The 20,458-nt window shown below is 42.8% G+C and overlaps 1 protein-coding gene across 9 annotated transcripts in view; it reads right to left on the bottom strand.

Moving 5' to 3' along the window:
- Positions 1-20,458, bottom strand: part of sox6 (SRY-box transcription factor 6) — a 137,858-nt gene extending 117,400 nt beyond the window's left edge. For 6 of the 9 annotated variants that reach the window (XM_083969213.1, XM_083969218.1, XM_083969217.1 and 3 more), the window contains exon 1: positions 19,451-19,647. The gene's annotated coding sequence lies outside the window, so the exon portion shown is untranslated. Of the gene's footprint in view, positions 1-19,109; positions 19,148-19,450; positions 19,648-19,974 lie in introns of those variants that run through there. The other 3 variants (XM_083969215.1, XM_083969221.1, XM_083969216.1) reach the window with 2 other exon arrangements.

Below are 20,458 nucleotides of genomic sequence, written 5' to 3'. Positions count from 1 at the left end.
TAATGACAATGCAGAGACAACGGTTCACTGATGGGATCATCTTAGCTGGAGGGATGGAAAATGCTCGCGAGCTTATTCATGTTCATTTTCTCACATTATCTTGTTTTTCACAATAAGCCAAGATCTCATTACCAGCTGATTTATACAATTAGTCCGCCTCAGCACTGCCAATTAAACAAGGCCAAGGGTTTTTTAAGGTCACGCTTAACTGATCTGTCACTAATTTGCACTACAGCACCTTAGTCTCCCCTTCGTCAGGGGCAAATAAGCCACCAACAACAAGACCAGATAAATGTACCGACTACCACTGCATTGTTGTCAGAGCACAGCACAGAGTCTGCTGCGTGGGAGGCTGAGGGCGAACAGAATGAGCCAGATAAAGGCAAGAGTTGCAGACAGGTCTGAATGTGGTAGCCTTGAGGCTGGAGGTGACAATGGGGGAGAGGGGACCCAGGTGACCCCAGCTGAATGGAAAGCTGTTACATGAATAGCACCTCTGAGTTTAAAATCTACTCCTGCCTCTCAAATGACGCTAAACACAGACTATTTCACTGTTCTGAACTATGCTCCAGCTGCAACCACCCACTCTTGTATTCACACGCACGCACGCACACACACATACAGTACACACACACACGATTAACTTATATTAGTAGCTATTCAGTGTACACAATAATCCTTTGCCTGCTGGATAAAACCACATATTACATGGATGGTAATTCAATGAACCAGTCTTTGTCAAACATCTGACTATAGGCTTAATTCCTGTTGTGCCTAAATAAATGAGAGCTCTTATAATTACAGAGAGTACATATTAACAAACCTTTGAATTCATAATCTGATGTTGATTGAGAACAATGAGGTAAATAATAAATGGGGGAACGTATTCCTTATTCATTGGTTATTTAAGTTAATTATTTGTCTGAGGGTGAAAAAAAGAATTTATAATTGCAAATAATGAGCGAACCCAAATGATATTATAATGAAGCCAACGTAGTAATCCCTGTGGTGTAATAAGAGTCAGTGTCAACCGGCCTATTGTAGCTGCATGTAGCAGCTCTTTTCCTGCTGCGAATTAGACCTGCGGGCAGGAAACATAAAACAAGCGCTCCCCACTCCCAATTAGAGGAGTGGGAACTTATTAAACACAATTCCACTCAAGCCCAAATTCAAATGATTAGTTTCACCACATTGTTATGAATAAATCGTCAACACGCTTAACCAATATTCAGCATTTTACCATTATTATTATTATTACTGCTATTTCTTTTTATTTTTAATTATAGCAAGTAACTGTCGGGGTGAGAGGAAGAGATACCAAGTAAATTTGGCCCCATTAGTCCACAAGTGAACAGTCAGAATGAGGCACAGAGGCGTTTTTTTTGCTGCAATAATTTCGGTACACTGAGCGTAGAGGAGGTTTAGCTCTCACGTACAAAATCCAAACAGACCGACATCAAAGGAGCAGGGACAGAGAGCTCACATCCACCTGTGGCATTTCTGTCAAAGAGTGGCCTTTTCTTTAGCTCTGGCTAGTCGTAGCTAGCTCAACACACACACACACACACCAACACACACGCACACAGGCAGATACGCACATGAACACACAAACATCCTTCACAGACACTAAAGAAATACATGGAAATGCAAAAGCGCAAACACACTCAAGTTGCCTCAAAAGCTTTCATATGCAGCGAAGCAGAGTTAAAAATTATAGCATCGTTTCCAACACTGAAATTCAGTCAGGGTATACACACTAACACACACACAGCCACACAGCCACACAAACACAGCTTTAAATTTGGTATAGTTCAGACACGCACACTTAACACACATTTGCAGTTTGTCTGGGCACAACACTAAATTCAAATCCCCACATTTGTGCAGCAGCACAGCGGGTGAAATATAAGGTTAAATCATTCACTTGTACTAAACCCTCCCACGTAGAAGCTTCTCATGTATCTTTATGTTACACGTCAAACAGGCTGTATGCCGGCTGGAATTGCCACTTGAGCTAAAGCCTGGTGTACAGTACAGTACGTGAAGGAAAAGCAGCTTTACCACCACAGCACAGATCAGATTCACTTTCACATCAACCGAACCTTCAAATTCCAGACATGTGTTCGTATACCGTGTGGGCTGTACGCTTGATTTCATTTTCCTTGACCATAACAAAGAGTTGTGTTTTTCAACCATCATGTGACAGTGGCTGAGTATCAATACACAACATGGCCACAGCTGTATACAGCATGGAGGAGGCCGAACCACAACGTAGCAGTCCCGACCAAATTCAGGTTTAGAGTTTCATGTGTTTTAACTCTATATTGCATTACTACTCCTACTGCTGCGCGAGGGACTCGTTTAAACTGCACATATGTGGGTGTCGGTATGTTTATGTGTCTGCTGCGTTACACGTGTGCACATACTACAGTATGCATCAGTGCAGTTCGTCTTGTTGTTGTGTGTGGATATGCATGAGGCAAGCCAAAACTTGTACCTCAACTTCTGTTTGGTATTCATCCAGATCTGCAACATGTTAAAAAAAAAAAGAAATCCTCCCAATCCTCCGCTCCAAATCCTCACTCTCTCCTGCGTCCAAACAAGCTAAAGTAGGAATTCTGCCGAGGTAGTTATTTTGACAATAGAGGTAATCTATGCCATCAGCAGACTGCTCCCTACCTGGATGCAAGTGTGGTTATCTCTGCAGAAGCAGCAGCCACACAGCGAGTCAGGCCGCGGACTGCATGGGGGAGTTTGGGGATGCAATGAGGTGGGGCTATAACACTGGTCCCAGGGGAAATAGGGAAATGGGAGGAAGAGGAGAGAGGTGGGGGTGCGAGCGGAGCGTGGAGGGCACACAGAGCATAGTATAGCCCTCAGAAATGCCTTATACAGCGATTGAACACGTGTGATTGTCTGTTAAATATCCAGTTCCATAAAGTCAATCCTCTCTGCGGTAGCATCATCTGTGAAATATGAAACGACAGCTTCCATGCCGCGAGTAATCACCGTGGCCGCGAATGAGAGGACAGAGCTGGTCAGGAATCAGCCAGAGTTCAGGTAAACTGTGGACACTTTGGGCATAGATCATTTTATGGAGGGGTGGTAGTCATTGTCGTCTCGTAAATGTATCCACTTCCTACACTGACAAGACAAACTTTGAACATCTATGGACAAATAAATAAAGACGTCCAAGTGCTGTGCCATTAAAAAGACAAGCTGTACTTCCACAAGAGAGCCACCATATCATTGAGTTATTTGGTGTCGGAAACAGGTCAATCACGTGCAAACAGCTGTTTCATGCTCCAGCACACCGTTAACTGTCACAGCCAGACAAATCTCTCTTTTCTTCTTCTTTTTATCTTTACCCTCTGTCTCTCTCAAACTGCTTATTTTTCTGTCTCCGGCCCCCGTCCTGCCACTGAACTACAGCAGACCAGACATCCACAAAATGTCTAGCACCAACGTGTCAGGAATGACTCCCATAGTGTCACTCCAGTTAAAATATCTTTGTTGGGATTAAAACAGTGGTCAGTGTGTTTTTATATTTAGCAGAGCTGAGGAGCAATAGTGTCATGCACCAAAAGAAAGAAAAAAAGGAAAAGAAAAGAAAAAATCTACCCGGTTTGTTACCAGCAATTGCCTGATACAGATACAGTGCCGTGGCTGCACGGGGCTTTCATGTGCTGCTCGGCAAACACATTATCTGTCATTTCCTTTGCGTCAAGTAACAAGAATAAATAAAAAAAAAGTCTATTTACTGAGCAACTGGGTTGAGGAAGGGTGAAGGCAGAGAAACGACCGGCAAACAGAGTGTTTTCCTCCGCGGTGGACGGCGTTCAGTCCCCAGTGCTGCTAACAGGCGGGTGTGCAACCTATCAATTCTCTTTGATTCCCTCTCATATATTCTTCACTTCAAAGCCCGTAAAGACAGAGAACACAGAATAGGCTTGTCTTTCTGCACACTGATGAGACTTCTGCTCTTAACTTCCAAGATATGCACACATATTTTCTTTCTCTTTCTTTCTTTCTTTCTTTCTTTCTTTCTTTCTTTCTTTCTTTCTTTCTTTCTTTCTTTCTTTCTTTCTTTCTTTCCTTCCTTTTTTCTCTGTCTGTGTTTTTGTGTATGTTGGGGGTCTGTCTCAGGTAATGTGTTTATTTTCCTGGACCCATCTTCTAGTTTACTGCGTGGTGGCGTTTCTCCCCTCTTATCGCCTGGCCCTCACGGGGCACTTTAGCCCCTCAAATCCTGTTCACCATATACTCGTTTTAGAATCTGTGAAATGAGTGCTAGAGAAGCATGGCCACAATGTCCGCCTGTGTTGCTACTGGACTCAAATGGGCTTGGTGCTTTTTTGTCCAGGGAGATGCATAAATGGAAGTTTTTAACACCTCAAAGGAGGCTGGGCCTTTGTGGAGCCACACTAGAGAAGCCTGCCAGTCTCCCGAGGAGGCAGACACACTGAGTGCTGCAGGACAAAGAGCTTAGAGGAGGAGAATCAGCAGGGGCATCACTCTGCTTTGGGCACCAGGCAGACACACACACACATGTACACCCACATATACTGTATAGCTGCATTTACACACAGAGCGCACATACACACACACACACACACACACACACACACACACACACAAACACAGAAAACATCGCAAAGACTGAAATGGCACGTTTCAACCAACTCAAATACCTGTAAACACAATCTGATCAAAAGAAGCAGGTTTGCAGTATCATAACAATCAGGATATATATTAAATATGATCAATTAACAGAAACCAAGCTCTTCTCATACAGGTACCTGCAGTGCAAAACACACAGCATGCACAAGTAAGCAAAGAATAGGAAGACATGAATATAAACACTGTATTTCCACCAGTTAAAATACAATGCTAACTGTAAATAGATTCACATGTGATTGTACAAACACGCTCAATAAAAAATGACAAACACAACCAGCACCAACAAACTCCTGCCATTTCCTACTTATTGATTTCAGCTCCACTATTTGAAAATAATTTCCTCATTTCCATCTCAATTTTCCTTATTGAAATTATTTTTTATTCCCGAGTACAGCCCCGACAGCTGGCATTTACAATCAGTCTTTATGCTGTGTAGATGTCTACAATAAGCATTTAGATGCAAATATCTCTGCCTTGTACAAAGGACTCGCAACTTCTGTCAGAAGCAACATAATCAACCTGCAATTGTCTCCTGGCTCCAAGTGGTTTCCAGTGACAAGGCCTAAGCTGTAAGCATCTGTATTCAAATGATTCCCTATTTCAGGCACGGTTTAGTGTGGATATTTTCCAACAGTACGGCACTGAAAATCAATCACATGGTGAATTAAACCAGAAAGGAAACAACTGATCCATAAATGATCAGGTTACAACAAGGCATTGGTGTCCGCAAATTATTCAGTGTTTTCCTTGTTCGAGGAGAAGCGGGGACGCACTATTTGATAGTGGCCTTTTTCCACCAATGACTTGTATTACTGTCGCACATTTTTTGATTTGCAAAGGCAGGCTTAGGTTGACAGATAATTATTTTATAGTGGCGAGCTCAGCACAGTGCAGCCAGACAACTTTAACTGGGGAATGTGGGGAAACCTTTGTTGTTGCGTGTTACAGAGTAAAGGAAGTCTGAACCAGGCTGCAGTGTTCTCAGAGAGAGAGAAAAAAAGGAACATTCATTTTCCATCTCCTATTCATATAACACAACACTGTGCTCTGCATTACAACAGCATTTCACTGCAACAGGCCAAAAACTCCTATCCAACTGTTGGTCTTTTTTTTACTTAAAACTAAATGAATAACTGACACAAACAGAGCAAAAACACATGCTAACAACATTTACCTGAGAAGAAAATAAGATTTAGAAGAAATTAAAAAAATATATTATAATAAAAAAAAAACACTGTACTATGGCATATGTGATGTAAATCTGATGTGAAGCTCCACTTGCCCCTGTACAGCCATTTTGACATTTGAACAATTAACATTATAACCTATGTTTTTTCTTTCCATTTACAGTTGCAGAGGTCATTTGTCTTTTTTTTTTGAAACCCTCAATTAATAGCAGCGTTTGCAAATGCAAATGAACCCATTTAGGGGGAGGGAAAATGATCAGTTTGAGAATATTTCTGCCTTCTTAATCTTCTAAAGAGGGAAATGATTTAAAAGGAGGACACAAATCTCCAGTGACATGGCAGGAACTATAGGGCACTTTCCTCTCTCCCTCTTTCTCTCTCTCTCTTTCCCTCCATTCGTCCTCTCTCGTCTCACTCATGACCCCCCTCCCTCCCTCCCTCTCTCTCTCTCTCCTCCTAATTTACCCCCCCCACCCAGTTACCCTGTAGGGGTGGAAGGGCCAGGAGGAAGGGACAAGGAGCTGCATGGGAGCAGGGCTGTAGTTGGCTTGTCCCCTCAGAGGAAACAAATGTAGTGTTTGAGCCACTGATCACTGGTATAATTGAGTTTAACACTCCTTTTCTGGATTAAAAAAGAGCCTTTGAAATGAAAGGTCAAATTACCTCCACAGCCAGGCAATAAATAAGTCAAACAAGGTAAGAGGTTCCTGCCAGCATATGTTAGTGGCAAATTTAATTAGTGGAAAAACAGGAGGCTCTTTATCGGACACTCTTCCTTTCCATACGCTGCAGCGAACAAAAGCAGTGTCAGGATCCCAATTGTACACCAGAGGATTTAAAATACATTTATCATCGATTAATTCATCTCATCATTTAATGTCACGTTTCACAGAGCGTGCATTCAACTGAGGCGGTGCAAATATATGAACACCCCATCATTTGAGAAATCCATCCCTAATATTATAACATCACAAAGACATCCACAGCAATTTGCACATAATCAAATTGCACAGAGGGGGAAATATTGAGTCTGGGTAGCATTCTGCAAACTCTTTAATTCATGATTTTATTCCCATTATGTAATGTATCCTACGGGCCTGTTGTCCATTGATTGCAGCACAAGTTAAGAGGAATAGGCAGAAAGTAAGGCACCAGTCTGGAGTGGAAGCACAGGAAGCGGCCAAGCAATGCACAGAACAAGGGAAAGAGAGAGAGAAAGAGAGAGAGAGAGAGGGAGAGAGAGAGACAACACTGCTCTACACCCAACCAGCTACAATGTGGCCTTTGTGACATAATGCACTCTGTGCAGCCGATTGTGGAAAATAATCCAAAATTTACTGGTTCGCATATCCAGCAATAACAAGTGACATCACAACCTGCACCATATATGCCATGTTTCTGGGCACATTTTGCATTTAGTTAAGAATGAGGGGGGTAAGAAAAACATCGTCAAGCAGTTATTATATTCCCATCATGTCCTGGGAGCCCATTACAGCATGGCACAAGCAACGGTAAAACTGAGAAACTCAGCAGGCTGAGGCTGAGGCTGCAGGCTGAGAGAGCTGGGGAGCACTTAGACTCACATTGCAAAACCCACTGCACACTGTTAACTGCTGGAGAAAGATATAGTTCAAACAAACACTTTGCACCTACAGATTATGTGTATTTAAATTCTGGTAGTCATTAAGGTTTAGTTTTTCTGTTTGAGTGTTTCGTTTTGCTTCTGTGTGGCCATGCATGCAGGCACCTTCATGGAGCTCCTAAAATCCAAATCATTAAGCAGAGAAAGCAGCAGAGGAGCAGGAGGAAGAAGCTTTAACACGTGGCTGTCCACACAATGGTAACATGAGGGTGTTATTAACCGTGTTTAAAGCACAACAGGTGGGTCACATGAAAGATCACTATGTGTTTTTTTTTCACTTGCCCAACACATGCTTCTCATTATTCCTCTAAAGAAAAACTGACATTGCTCCAAGCAAAAGAGAGAGGGCCCTCCATGGCCACCGCCACTCACCACAAACTAGTTTTCAAGTATATCTTACATTACATATGAGTACACATTGTAAAGCGGAGTATGCTTTGAACATTCCATCGGGACAAAATGAAAATATAAATTGATTAAATTGCGAGTCCAAACTTGCAATAAGTGCTGCAAGGTAAGTATGATTGATGTAATAAAAGAAAAACACTTTTGAGGGTTCCCTTTCTCCGGACATAACAGACGTATATTTCAATTGAATGAGCCAGGCAGACTTTTAAATAAAACTAGCTGACTGGTTCCCACAACCTTTATATATATATGTATACTGAATAAAACATAAATAAATGTGCTGAAATATGTGACTTCCATCCAGCAAAAAAAAAAGAAAATACACAGCTGTACCGTTTCAATTTTAAATGACAAAAATTTCATATATTTTTTTTAAAGTATGTGTGTGTGTGTGTGTGTGTGTGTCAGCTGCATGTATGTGTCTGTATGTCGCATGCCTGCTCCTTAAAACGTGCTTTTGGGCAGAGTGTGGCCTGACAGTAAAATGTTGAAATTGGAAAAAATATTACCCTTCTTTCTCTTGAATAGCCGAGAGATAAGCCCCCTTTAGCAATGAAGCCAGTGGAGTTTAAGCTTATTATGAATACCTCTCAGAGCGCAGAAGCATGTACTGTAGAAATCAAAGGGAGTAATAGGCAGGTAAGCCAGTGTCATTTTAAGGAGGAAGTCAGTTGTGAAATTGTAAAAATCTCGAAGCCCTGCTGACAATCTCCTGCCCTCAGAACACTCCCATAAATGATTTCTAATGGCGGCGGCGGCTATCACATATCTTGAAAAAGTTCGAAGTTTGTGAGGTGAAAAGAAAGAAAAAAAAATCCAATGCTAATCTCTCTATTGATGGGGACAAATAATAATAAGACCATTTATCACTTTGATTAAACACCACATACTCTGAAGTTCACAAGAATGTGTGATTCTTGTGCGAGTGTCCTAAGCTTCCAGGAGCAGACCTGGCTTTGCAGAACATTCCTCATGGTTTCATGTTCAATTGGCTGTGAAAGTCCTCAGCATTACTCTTACATGCTGGACTGAAACCATAAAAAAAAAGCAACAAACTGATCTCTACCTTTTTTTTTCCTCCCCTCTTTATGACGTTTGTAGTAGAAGAGCCGCTCATCAAATTTCTGAATTCCTGCATGAAGCAAGTGCAGGAACGAACGCTCACCAAAAAAACATCAGCTGCAGGGTTTACACCAGCACAGCCGTTTGTGCATTTTGCGCCTAATAGCGTAAGTTGTAAAGCTCTTCTGCTGAGATCTGCTGTAAAGATGATATTATAACACGACTGCTCCGAGGCTGCCTGGACTCTGTGGTGCTCGCATATTCTACAATTACACACACACACACACACACAGGCTAATACATACTGTGCTTTTCTCCTCTGAATATTCATCCATGTTTCCACATCATCTGCAGGTCTCCTAATCACAGTCACTTCCCCTTTAATCACAGGGCTCTAATTAGGTCCTAATAAACCATTTTGCCATCCTCTTGGAGCGCCTCTGTGTCACTCACACATCAAACCATGAAATACTATATTAAGGGGCTGTCAACCTCAAAGGAATGCTCCTCCAGCAGCACTGATACAGATACTGCAGGCACACCCTCTTACACTAATTGAAATTATCGAAAGCTCTGCTTACATGTGACACTTGGCCACGTCTGAAACCATGGACTGAAGTACAGCAGTCAGAAAGCAAGACGGTTGTGCCAGCACTGAGGCTCTACTGGTTTCTCTGATGTCGGGTAATTGTTTAAACCTGAGTGGATATGGCACAGGGCCTCATGCTGTCTGTTCTGCCAAGAGAGTAAGAAAAAAAAAAAAAGAAAACGTTCTTGCTAGCACTTTTCTCCTCTGTTTCTTCTGTTCTAATTCAGTCCAGCATGGGCTTCAAGGAAAGCCTCAATGATTCCATGTTCATCTTGGAGAACCAGTGTTGGGGATGATGATCACTGACCACAAGTTGATAATGATGACTGTTTAATTAGAAGCCTTTCTTTGGCCTGGCCGCAACCCAAACTCCTCCACCCTGCAGATGGTAACCAATAAATTTAGCTTTGCTGAGGATGAGGAGGAACGTTGTACCTCCCCAGTTCTACCCTCAACCCCACCCCTATAACCAAGGACATAAAGCCTTTATCCCTGCTGCGTGCATGTGCCTACGTACAAGCGAGCATCTGACTGTGGCGGTAATGTGACTATGTTCACATGCGTCTAATTTACAATTGGTAATAACAGTTTCAAGTAAACGCAAGGCCATCGGATCTGTTTTTTTTGGTAAAAGAATCATTCAGTTTATTCTATTTTATTTACACATTGACAAAGCTGCTGCAGAGAGTCGAATGTTTTTCATTTGTTTTTGTAACAAAGTCCCTGCAGCTAAAGCTTAATTAGATTTTTTATGGTTGCGTTTAGGCAATTCAAAGCACTTGGTTAGAGTTAGGGAAACACTGTGGTTATGCTAAGTATATTATGGTTTAGGTTGGGAAACTACAACACTTCGTTAAGGTTAGGAGAAACATCGTGAGCATGGCGAATGCTAAAAAAGTTTACTTTGATGGGATGCACTTCCCCCCCGGGTCTGCAGCGTGAAAGTCATGTGCCTGTGTGCCGTCCACCACGACCTCCTCCCTGTAACTTTGCACTGCGGTGAGAGAAAGCAACTCTGCAAAGACGCTTTGATAGCAAACGTAAAACTGCTTTTGCAAATGAGTTGCATACGAACAGGACACGTAAGACGTTAAGGAGAGCTTGTAAGTCATTTGTATGTATTTGTACGCAGCCTGCTGGGTAATTAATTGTGGTTGTGTAAAATTCCAGCGAAGGCAAAAGATCTGTCTTTGTCAGAACCTGAACATTATTTCTCTTCTAACTTCTTGTTCCACCGATTCCACTCTCCTCAGCAAAGTTTTTCTCGATTTTACAGTCTGTTCTGTCAAGTGGAAAAAAGAACGAGTGTTACTGTTGCTCAAACAGGACAACCCCTCCCATCCTCCTCTGGTCCTCCTCAGTCTCCCACCTCTTGTCAATCATCCTCCCTCAGCCCAGCCCTCTCCCAGAGGTTTCTACACCCGGACTGCCTGGCAGGACCGCCGCTCTGTGTTTGCGTCCGTGTGTGTGTGTGTGTGTATTGTATGTGGGCGGGTGGCGTGTGCCAGAGTGGCTATCCCCTCAGATTGTCAAAGAGGCTCATGGGAAATTTACAACATGGGCCAAACCACAGGCTTTCTCTATCATTTCAGCAGATTTCTCTTTTTTAGTCCCATTCAAGAAAGTGATTATCACAGTTGGTTCTTTCTTTGGCTTTTTTTTTTTTCCTTCTTCTTCTTCTTCTTCTAGCTGTGAGTCGGGCTCTCTGGGTTTTCCTCACTATAGCTGCACTTTGCCTATAAATGTGCATTTGAGCCAATCAGCGGTTTCTTCAGTGCAATTACAGGCTGAAGTTGTTTCTACAGTATGTATATTAATTCACTGATCCTTAAAGAACGAGCAGCTGACTGTAAACTGGAATTAGATTTTTTCTTTTTTTTTTCTTGTTGGTTTAAGTCGAAAGTTTTTTTCCCCCTCTGTGCTGTGTTTATGGTTTTATTATGGTGCAAGTAGACAGAGTGATGGATTAAGTCATTCCTGCAGTCACAGTGCACTGGTGAAGGTAGGAAACTGTGCCATTTGGAAACAAACTAAATGGGAACGTCAGCTCTACTTCCACACTACCACCCAATGCGAACAAAAAAAGTATTCTCGACCACCTTGGAAACGGCGGAGATTTCCCTCGTGAAAAATTCACCCTGCATGTGGTCAGGAGAAAAATCAATTTCTTAGACTAAAAGAGACTGAGTTTGATCTACTTACACATCATCAGAGAGATCTGAGGCAACGCCAACACCGACATCATTATTTGTGTGGAGCCTTTAGTCTTAGAAAGTCACAGAAAATCTGCTCTTAGCCCATCCTTTCACCAAAACAGGGGCCTAAACACCCCCCTCCCCTTACTCAGGGAGTAAGAGAGAGGATAACAAAGACAGACAGAGACCAAGAAAAAGCTTGTGGTCGGGTCTGCTGAAGCCATTTTCTCATAATGCACATTAAGGGCAAAGCCTTGTAACACATCCAAGTCTGTGTAAAAAGGAATTATTCAGAGAGGAAACAAAAGACCTGGGCAAGAAGAGATGCTATGGTTAACTTCATCAGAACTTTAGCCACAAGACCCTTTCCATCTCTTCCCCCTCCCCTCCCTCTTTGTCACTTTGATTTATTTTTGGCATCGTACATTAGCATTTTCCACAGGAAAAACTGTTGGGAATCTGATTTCTGGCCCAATATGTCTTTTCTTTTCCATAACTTCCTCGCCTGTTTTAGATGTCACAGTAGCTGCTCCATGATGCAAGTGGTTGATCAGAGCGTTTGTTTCCATCCAACAGGGACGACACACACTATCTGCTCAACTTGAATCTCAGTGTCGAGGCTCCTCTTCAAAAACAAAATTGCAATGGAAGGAACAAGTTAACGAAGGTTTCGATCCGCATTTTAAATCAGTGTAAATATGCTAAGATGTAGCGTCTCGGTTCATTTTTGCATTTGTGTAATTACATGATGGAGGCTTTCTTGATGAAGTCATGTCTTCAGTATTGTGTTTCGACTTGACTCACACTTTATTATTCAGACTGAAGAATCCAAGTATCTGGACCCGAGCCCTCTGCATCATCACGGATCATGGCAGCGTTGCCCATCGCGGCCGTGTCACCTCAGCGCATGCTAAAGAGGACAACATCCAGTTTCATGTGTTCAAAGAGCGCTCAAGAGTTTGCACACACACATACAAGCACACAGAAACAAAGTCGGCGGTCTGATCCGAAAACAGTTATGTGCCAACACGTCGGCTCCCAGCATCCTAAAGGCTGGACCGCAGAGTAAAGAAGCCAGATTGGCTGGCGTACTCATAACTGAGGAGCATATTTTACATCCCATGTCAGATCAAGCTGGCAGATACCAAGCCGGCTGTCAACCTCCACCACCAACTGGATAATGTCTAATCGCTCAGCTTTTTACAGACAGCGGAGACCTGCGTAACTTGGACACAAAAACAACCACCGTCTTCTCTAAGACCATGGAGTACACAAACTTGGATCAATCATATTTTTTAGTCACAAAAGGTCAGTGATTACAACTTTGTGACTCATACTCAACCCCGAAATGTTGAAATAATTGACGAGGGTTTTTGTTTTTTGCAATAGGGTTATTCATGAGAAATAAGAAATTCAAATTAGGTATGTGCTTCCATGCCATAATTGCACAGCTTTCCCCTTATTAGAGGGCGAGGCTTTCACATTATATTTACATGAAAACTTCCAGTGTCACAGCTGCCCAGTGGCTCAACTGATATTTTCATAGAGTCCTTTAACACTTCCTCCAAGGCGGTGGTTTGCCCAAGGGATGGGCTGATCCAAACACAATGTCGGGGATCACAAGGAAAGGCTTGTTGTGATGCTTTTGTGTGCGAGCGGCGCTAAAGCCCACATTACACTAATCTCTTTTCCCTTGTTCACTCACAAGACACAATCTTGGGTCTTCAGAGCTTCTCCAATTCTAGTAGGGCACCACACAAATCACTCGGGGCGAAAGATCACAGCTTCTCTTTCTCGTTCTTGTTTTTAATAATCCCACCATTCTGCAGCAAGGTCACACATACATATATAGACTGAGTCTGTGTGTTTGTGTGTTAAAAAGTTGATAGACTGATGAATAAGCATCATTTCCCTGTGAGCCTGTGACTAAAATGGAAGGTTAGTGTGACCGCAGTGAGTGAAAGCTGTTACTGAATCAAAGTGAAAAAAAATAATAATTAATGTACGACTCTCTCACACTGAAGCTGACAAAATGGTTGCCACAAAAAAAAAAAAAAAAAAAAAAACAGGGGAAGAAAACTGTTTTCTTAAACTGCCGTTGGATTGTGAACCCAAATGTCTGCAAAGGGAACATGAAGCGACATGAGTGTTTGTTTAAAATTCAGTTTCAACCACCTGCACTCTTTTCACACAACCTGACAGCTCGCAGCCTTGGTCCATATGCTGTGTGTATGTGTGTGTGTGTGTGTGTGTGTATGAGAGAGAGAGAGAGAGAGAGAGAGAGAGAGAGAGAGAGAGAGAGAGAGAGAGAGAGAGAGGAGTGTGAGCATTGTGCGTATGTATCTCTATGCCTGTGTGTGTGTATGTGTGTGTGCACAGTGTGTGTACATGTGCAGGGGCTCCAAAATCCACCACATTTTAATTACTGCCCGGCTGCACTGTGCAGCCTCTTTGATATGGAAATAAAGGCAACCATCTTCACACAGCTCACTGTACAAATCTTCATCTGATTCATAAAAAACAATGAGGCCGACTAATTCCTGCACCTGATTACAGTCCCAGACCTGTGTCAGGAACATGCGGCCACCAAGGCCCCTCCAATTAATTCTACATATTAATGTGTGATTTAAAAAAAAAAAAAAAAAAAAAAAAATCAACACAGGCTACTTACCATAGCCTCGACTGTTGCATTTTGAAGTCAAAGTTAATTATGCACAACTATGCTGTGTGCACTAAAAGAAATTGTCCAATTATTTTGAGAAAAACATATTTGGTGGGAGAGTGAATGATACAGATCAAAATGGGCCACTTAGGTTACTTGTGCAATTATACAGTTCCTGTGAAGATACATATATTTAGATTTTTTTTTTTTTTTATCTGTAATCCTTTAATGTTAGCAATACTGTTCACTTACAGCAGCCAGAGGGACACAGAGACCTAATAGAGCAGAGAAAAAAAACTGCCTCTGCCCTGGTTGATGTTCAGTTGGCACACAATATGCTCTATTTGTTTCTGAATAAAAAAAAAAAAAAAATTACATGTACTCAAGTTTAATCTTTGACATGAGACCAACCTGCGTTCAAGGAAAAACATCACTCAATCACATTGTGGCAAATTAAACAGCCAAAGCTGGATGAAATTCAAAATATAAAAAAGCTGGAGATGCCGTTTTCAAACAGGCGCTGCATTACATTGCTGTTTTTACACCGTCTCCCATCAATCTGTCTGGCTCTGTATCAGCTTTTCAACTCTTTAACGGTGACTTGGTGAAGGTGATGCCCCCACCGTCTGCTCCTGACGACTCTCAGCCCAGCTCTCATTTCATCAGGATTTTCTCGTCCATTAGTTAGTGACAATGGTGCGGACACACAGAGAGAGAGAGAAAAATGTTCCTCCTGTATGAGCACAAGTACATTTTTCTTTCTGTAAACCACGAAGCAAAGAAGAAGAAGAAGAGAAAAAAACCCACCCACCTTTAAAAAAAAAAAAAAAAAAAAATGCCACTTTGGGCGTACGAGGGGAACGGCGAGTTCTCCGTCACTGCACGCATTCATTACACATAATACTGTTCAACACCAAACCACTGTGTCCCATAAAAGAAAATAAGCACCACGACAGAAGTGACATGTCACTAACTTGTCACAAACTTCTTGTTGAAAGGAACAGATTTCAAACACACACACACACACACACACACACTGCTGTGGCATATTCCCATCAGTTTTGATCATTGTTGAAATATTCTACAGCAAATTAGATAACACTTAGAAAGACAGATGTCACAACATGTGCTGCCACATTTATTATCTCCTGCCGTCCTCCACCCTTCTGTTGCCCCCCTCCTCTACCTTTACCAGGCCTGCTGTTGTTTACCTCCTCTCATCTTGTTTATCATCAGGTCTTAGCCACACAACCTCCACCACTAGAGATGGAGACTATATACCTGTGCAGCCCCCATCACTTCACACACACACTCTCCCTGCCCTCATCCCTGCAGCGTGCTGTCACTTGGAACATAATAGCATGTCTTTCTGCACAGCACAGTATATACTGTATATGGAAAGATAATACGATGTGTAAAAAGGTCTCGGTTGTTTGGTCTTTCTGACGTCTGGTTGGTGAAGACAGAGACATTTCGAATCAAAAATCAGCTGCAGTGTTTATCCGTGTCAAGAGGGAAGCAAGCACAGTGTCAGTCATGCATGCACTCATGCTAAAGGCACACATACGCACACACTAGAGTTATAAAACAGTGCCGCTTTCACACCTAAGACCTTAAAATACCAGGACTGGAGGAGCCCGGTGCCGTTTCTTGACTCTCTGACCTTGTCTGAAATAATCCACACTGACTATCACACATATAATCAGTGCTGGTCGTTACCTGCAAATGACATCACGTCACTATTATTCATGTCCCTGTTGCAAAAAATTATGTTAATATAAGATTTTTTCCTCCCCAATCCAACTGTGAAATCAGCTTATCATGAGTTGGATTTGGATGTAATATCATTAAAGAATCCTGTTATTCCCTGCAGGGAGGATCCACCCCGAGTGAGACTGTTAGCAGAGGAGCAAGGCCGTAAAATGAAACCTACACGAACCAGCACTTTCATTTGCATCAACGTGTGGCTTAAAGATAACACACACCCATTTCTCTCTCTCTCTCTCTCTCTCTTTTTTTTTAAAGCAGTGTAATAAAATAACACTTTGCGATGCCTAATACACAAGATCCATCAATGATGCAGGTACTCTGGCATTTTTTCTTCCCCTCATGACTTCAGTCAAACTTGTCGTAAAAATCCTCAGTAAACAACATTTGCTTAAAAACTTAACATCACCAGATTCAAACCTCTGCGTGGATGGCATCAACCAGAAGCACCATCAGTGATGAATGTGCACATATGTGGAAGGGGATATAGAAAAATAATCAAACATCACATAAAGCTCATTTCTGTCTCCAACCCTTCCCCTTCCACTCCCTCTCTCCCTCCCTCCTTCTCTCTCCCTCCCTCCCTCCTTCTCTCTCTCTCTCCCTCTCTCCCCTTTTTCTCTCCTCTCCTTTTTGCTTTGATCCCACTAATTGCTGGCACAAGAGCTCAGTATAAACAAACCCTACCTGTGGATGAGGACAGTCCAACTACAGTGGAACTACAGGTAAATTCATATTGTGGTACTTTGTCTAAAATATATAGGAATGGTTCATTCATTCACAACGTTTCACTTCTGCTCAGCACAACAAATAGAAAAATCACAGTGCAATAATAATAATAACGGAGGGAGGGGAAAGAAAACGATTCTCAGCAGCAAAGTTGCAACAGGAGAGACATTGGACTTGAGCAGACAGACAGACAGACAGCAGAGAGCTGCAGACCAGTGAGCAGGGTGGCTTCTCGCTTCATGCCAAAAATGAAAGTCCTAAAATCTTTGAACTTACTGGCACATCAGCGTCAGAGAGTCTAAATCTTAACGCTGAGCCCAGGTGGGAAATGCTGCCTTTCTCAGTCTCTCTCTGTCTCACTCACACACACACACACACACACACACACACACACAGAGAGAGAGAAAGCTCAAGTCACCCCGAGATCCAGCCGCAGATTAGTCCTTGAAAATACAGAGAATGTGGAGGCCAGTCAGCAAGAAACTGATAAATCTGATATTATTGCCCTGCACTCGGTGAAGGCACGAGGCACCAACAAATGGTTTTTAATTAATGTTTGAAATCAGCTGCAATTACAAGAGCTCGTGATAAAACAACATGGATAATGTACAGCCAAAAAAGAAAGAAAGAAAAGAAGATATTAACACACAAGATCCCTTCACTTATTGAAATGCACATTGAAGTTGTGTGTAACAATCACAAAGAAGTGCACAAAGTAGGGGGGGAAATGGCGATTAATTAAGATGCCGGTGGTTCCCCCTGTGCAAAAATAAGTGAGAGATGTTAAATAGGAGCCAAGTGCGGTTCCCTCCCATCAAAGGGCTCTAATGCCGCTTTTCACTCTTTTCCTCCTCTCGCTCTTTTTGCTGAGCGACACGCTGAGCTGCACAAGCCGTCAGAGACAAACTCTTATAGAGACAGAGCCGAGTGTCCCTGTATAGCAATCGGGACAATGTGCTGAATGGGCAGTCTAATTATAAATGTGCCATTTAGGCGTGCATTTGGTCTCCAGGACCGCCTTACCTTATGAGGAGACCTGCGCTGCCTGTAGCAACTGCTCCATTACTCAATGGTACAAGCATCATCATAATAAAAAATAATAATCATCATAATACATTTTAAAAACTTAAAACTTCCACATATGTTTAGCTGTGGTTGTTTTTTTTTCTGTCCAGAGAATTAACCAGGATTGGGAAGCAGAGAGAGAGAGAGAGAGAGGAGCGCGCGAGGTAATAATGAGGTTTTCATTAATTAGCCACAGGTGTGTTTTCTGACAGGTCCGAAAACAGAGAAAGGAGAGGAAAGAAAAACGCAGGTAGTTGTTTGATAAAAACCAGAGCGACAGTGTTTTTAAGAGGGTTTAAACCAGTTGACAGCGTTTCTCCTCGTGCCTCGTGCAGCTGTTTGAACTCAACACACTCGTTTTCTTGTCTAAATTTAGGGGAAAACGTGTTAAAATGATGTTGAACTCCTCCGCAGCCTCTATCTGTGTTTTTCTCTCACATTCAACTTCTCCTCAAATTAAGGATAAACACAGAGAATAAATGTTTTTATATTTTATATTTCCTAAAGGACAGTGTTCAGACTAATAAAAAAAATGTAAAATGATTAATTAAATAATAATAAAAAGTGGTTAAAGTTTATAGTTTGCTGTGGGGGGAAAAATATATCTACAAGATAATTATTGTGTTTAAAGGCCTGATGGTTATTTTGAGGAATTGTGTGGCAGCCGGAGCGCATAAAAAGGCAGCAAAGCAATCATTAATAAACACGTTTACACTTTTCACAAGTTGTGTGTGTGTGTTCGAGTCCGGGAAACGACGAGCTGCACAGATTTCGGCTTAAATGGAAAAAAGTGTCTGTTCAAGTGCATCTCCTCTAAATGGACAAGCCTCGCAATTGTTGAATTTAATTTATGGCTTATGCATTCTTTAGAGGTCAATACCCCTGACCTCCCCGAGAAAGTTAGAGAAGAGCAAATTCCCAGGGCTGCACGCGGGGGCCACAAACTCCGCGTGTCTGACAGAGAGAAGATATAAAACTAAAATAAAAAACAACCTGATAATAAACTCTGCAGGAGTCGGATCAGAAGCCGAGGAAGCTGTGAAATGTAGAAGTGGAGAACGAGACACGAGCGAAAGCTTCACATAAACTTGTCCCCGCACATGCAGAGAGACAGGAAACCTACCAGGACGCGCGTCACTGTCAATGAATGGTACCGCGCTGTGGACAGAAGTGAAACTGCCACCGAGCAGCAGCAGCAGCAGCAGAACAAAGTTATAGAGACATGTAAACACGGACACTGAGGCTACATGTCAACATCTAACCCGACAACAACAGCAACAGCTCCGGGGGAGAGTGAGTGTTTCTCGGTGTGTGTGTGTGTTTTTTTCTTAAGTGAAGATGTTTGTTTGTGTGACAGCGGCTCGGTCTCCACCGCTGCAGCGACCGACCTGCCCGAGTCCGCGCTGCACTCACGGGCTTCACGCTGCTGTAAATAAACAAAGACAGAAACAGATGATTTCAAACCTCCAGCCCGCTGCCGCCGCTGCTCCGGCTTCTGGCGGAGTTTAGTCGTGATCTAAAGTTGCAGTGGAGCCGCTTTCTCTCTCTTTCTCTCTCTGCGCTCATGTGTTGATCCCGAACTGAATCCGAGCGCCTCTCTCTCTCTCTCTCCGCTGCTCCGAGCTGCTGACGCGCCGCCGCTCTCCGCTGCTGCTGCCGCTGCTGCTTGTTTTGGTGAAAGCGACGCATCAAATAATCGCAATGATTAAAGTTTGACAGTCACTCCCCCCGATGCAAAGTGCGCGGACCAGTCTGGGCTTTTCACACACGAATCACTTTCTACAACAGTTTTACGGCGAAACTATAGAGGGAAGAGGAGGAGAGGAGGGGGAGAGAAAAAAAGTAGAAAAAGAAAACGCGCGCTCGGTGCCGGAACATTTGAGTGGTTGCGATAAAATAAAAAAACAAAAATAGAAAAACAGAAACAACATAAGGTTGAAATGTCAGGAAGAAGAAGAAGGAGAAGCAGCTATAGGCGTGTTGTTTACCTTGATGGTCCGAGCCGTGCAGCAGAAGACAAGCGTGCGTCCGTTCCCGTGCGTGAAGAGAAGAGTCAGCTCGACTTAGTAGAAAACGCTCTGTGGTCTCTAATCTGCTGAGTGAAAACTTGAGTCTACTCACACGCGGCTGTATGAGGACTGGAGAGAGAAGGAGGGGGGTGGGGGGTCCCGTGAAGTTCAGCTGTCCAAAACTACAAGTGCCTTTTGTTGTTCGCCTACCTGTTCTTTATCTATATCTTACACATACACACACTCTCTCTCTATCTTTGACTCTCTCTCTCTTTCTCTCTTTTCTCTCTCTCGCACACACAAGCAGACAAGAGAAGACGATGGTAGAGCTGCCGTCAATCTTGGCAATCAATGCGCGCAGCCATGTCGCAAGTATTCAAAGCATTTCCCGTCGTGCAACATCAGAAAGTGAGTGGCCAGGGCATTGATCTGAGGAAGGCAAAGAGGCAGGACTCCCCCCTCC

The sequence above is a fragment of the Trachurus trachurus genome (genome assembly GCF_905171665.1).
Source record: "Trachurus trachurus genome assembly, chromosome: 3".
Classification (NCBI taxonomy): Eukaryota; Metazoa; Chordata; class Actinopteri; order Carangiformes; family Carangidae; genus Trachurus; species Trachurus trachurus.
This window is presented reverse-complemented; position numbering and strand designations above follow the sequence as displayed.